Raw genomic sequence first — 3206 nt, 5'->3', positions numbered from 1 at the left:
AGTGGGATGGGGGGCAGGAAGAGGGGAGGGTGGGGGGCCCAGCGGCAGCAGGGGCTGGAGGGGAACGGGGGTCCCGGCTGTGGGTGCCCAGGACCCCCGGGAGCCGGCTCCGACCTGGCAGGGGCAATGAATCCCAGAGGCTTCTTCCCAGCCTCAGGAGCCCCACAGGGACACTGTGGCCCAGGGCCCCGAGCCCCAGCCCCGACTCCCCCAGCCCTTCATCTGCTCTGTGGGCTGGCACTGGGGAGGGTCAGCCTGTGCAATTGATTTCCATTTTCAGAAATGAGTCAGGCGGGGCACTTCCCGCCAGTGGAGAGGAGCCCTGGAGGAGGGAGCCGTGGAAGGCGGTGTGCGTCCTGCTAGGTGTTGGTGAGCCCAGGTTCGCGCATCGCTGTGTGCGACGGTTCACGTGTTTGGGGAAGCAGATCCAGAGACCCCAGGGGTGGTCTTGCCCCCTCAGAGCAGAGCAGGGGCAGGGAGGGGCATGGCCCAGCATGGCAGGCAGGGGGAGTCGGGACCCTCGCAGACAGAGCCGGAGCAGAGGGGCGGGGGGTGAGAGGAGCAGAGCGGGGTGGGCCAGGCTGGCTGCCCGCTAAGTGTGGGGCTCGGCCAGAGGCCCTCACCTCCACAGCTTTATTCTCACGGTCGTTTGTGTGTGGCAGTCACTTTCCACCCTGACTAAACCGGTTGACTTGGGTCTCCGCATGTGCACACGCACACACTGATACGGGCACCTGCGGACACGCGCACAGACACATGAACACACGGAGACACACGCTTATGCACATGCATGGCTTCCCTGTGCCCTGTCTCAGCCCTGTGCAGGCAGGCCTGGGGGGTGTGGGGGGGCCGTGTCCTGCTGGCTGGAGTCCAGGCCTGTCCGCTCTCCTGCCTCCCCCTCACTGGTTCACCAGGAGCAGGGACAGCGCGAGCTTGAGACCCCTCAGGGGAAATGCTGCTGAGAGTGCCTGGGTCTTGGTGGCTCTCAGTGGGTAACCGGGGAGCATAGCTCACTGGAAATGGGCAAGTGACTCAGGGCCCATTTCCCTACGATGGGAACCAGGTTTTCCCTCTTCTCCAGGGAAGCAGAGAGAGCTCTGGGTTTAGGAAATGGAGGGGGGCTCCTCTCCTACAGGACCCCCCCCCCCCCAGCCCTGGGCGCCCAGCTGCTTCCCTTCCTCCAACAGCCAGTGGGCCCTGAGCTGTGCCCAGGACGACATGGCTCGGGGGTTCCTGAACCTGCTCAAGGAAGGTGAGAGAGGCTTGGGGTAGCCAGACAGGGGTTCCACAGGGGCTTTTGCTCAGTCTGCTCTCAATAACCCCCACGCTGTGGAAGGGAAGCATCAGGACAGCCTGAGCTGTGGTCTAGGACGAGGCACGCTATGGGGAAACAGAGCAGAGGGTCTTGTGTGTGTGTGGCGCATAGAGGGCCACAGGGGTGGGAGAGGCCTGTGGGGAGGAAGGGGCCATGGGCTTTGTCTGCCCTACTGGGGGTACTGGGGGTACTGGCTCTTGTCTGTGTGGAAGTTTGGAGGGGGGAGGATGGTCCTGCCGGGTCCTCAGAGGGAGAGGGTCTGGGGGTGAGGGGCGGAGAGGACCAAGGAGGCTGGGGGGTCCTTTGCAGGAACCCTGCCCTGGGGGTCTGTCGGGGCAGCCAGGACAGAGGACAGGACAACATCCAGAGTGCGGCTGGCTGTGGGTGGCACCAACCCCACCTGAGGCCTTTGGGAAGCAGGGTTTGAGGCAGCGTTGGCCGGGCCTTGAGGCTGCTTGCTCATGGCCTGCCTGGGCTCTGGCACCTGCCCTGCCCCACGTGCCCATCCCCTGCCCCCTCCAGACACAAGCTGAAAAACACCCAAGCAGGATGGAGGCCGATGGCCCCCAAGGCAGCCCAGGCCCTTCTCGGCCTGGGAGGCTCATTGGGGCTGATGCTTCCCGTCCCCCAGCAGCTCGGAGCGGGAGGTGGGGGGCCTCACGTGGAGCCACAGACCGGAGGCTTCTTGGTGTGACTTTTCCCTTCTTGCTGCCCAGGCTCCAACAACCAGAAACAGGCCCTAATCGGTGGGAACTGGGGGCCCGCCTGAGTTTGTGGGTGGTCTCCCAGGTGGGCTTGGCACACTTGGGGAAGGCAGTGGAGGGATGTCTGCTCCTGGCCTCCAGCAGAGCTTCTGAGAGTCCAGGGAGGGCGGGGGGAGGGGGCGGCCCGATGTGTCTCTGGAGGAGGGGGTCACAGGCATACTGTGTATGTAAACATGCGCGTGGGGGCTGGGAGACCGCGGATGTGTCTGACTCCCTCCACCCGGGCCTGGAATGGCCCAGCACCCTGGGCCAGAGAGGGACTCAGGAACAGGCCGTCCGTCCACACTTTGATGCAAAGGTCAGTGGGCAGGCAAAGCTGGTCTGGGCTTATAACATTGCTGCAGAGCCACGATTCAGGCCATAAGGCCAGGGCGAGGGAGGACCTGGAGGTGGACAGGGCTCGTCCCTCCGTGTGGGGCTCCTGCCACACAGCTCAGCTTGATTCTGGTCCCTGGGGGGTGTGGGCAGCGGCTTTTCCCACAGGTGTGGCCAGACGTGCTGACCTTGAACCCGGCTCTCTGTGAGCCGGTGATGCGGGGTTGGGGTATGTTGGAGGAGTGAGGCCAGGGGGACACAGCCCTCCCGTCTCCCAGGGCCTCCCCAACTCCTGGGCAGGGGAGGACAAGCCGAGCCGGCAGCTGGTAGGCCAGAGTGGCGGGTCCTGCTAGGAAAGGTTGCCCCTTCCCACCTGCCTGGCACCGACCCCAAGCTCAGACGATGGAGCCCGGCCTGAGCCTGATGGAGAAGCTTTGCTGACCCTGGGGCCCTGTACCACGCCCACTGCCCACACCGGCCCCACAGTGCCTGTTGTCTTCACATCCAGACAGTGGGGTGCGGCTGTCTGGGATGGTCCCCGAGGCCGGGCACTGGCGAGGGGCCATCTCCGGCGGGAAGGGCATTGGTGATAGGGCCCGGTGGACAGGGCAGGCCTGGGGCCCCGGGTCCCATGCTCGCTGCCCCGCCTCCTCCTGCACAGGTGCCGGCGACACGCGTGTGCTCCCTGGCCCGTGTTCACGGCATCTCGCTCGGCCTTGCTCATGTTCACACGTGACCGGTGGAGATTTTCCCGTGCCCCACTCTGGGTCAGCGCGCGGCCGCAGTGAGTGTTCCTGCTCCTGAGTCTCCCC

This window comes from Mustela lutreola, chromosome 9 (genome assembly GCF_030435805.1).
Source record: "Mustela lutreola isolate mMusLut2 chromosome 9, mMusLut2.pri, whole genome shotgun sequence".
In the NCBI taxonomy this organism is placed as follows: domain Eukaryota; kingdom Metazoa; phylum Chordata; class Mammalia; order Carnivora; family Mustelidae; genus Mustela; species Mustela lutreola.
The sequence above is the reverse complement of the archived record's forward strand: the minus strand, read 5'-3'. Positions refer to the sequence as shown.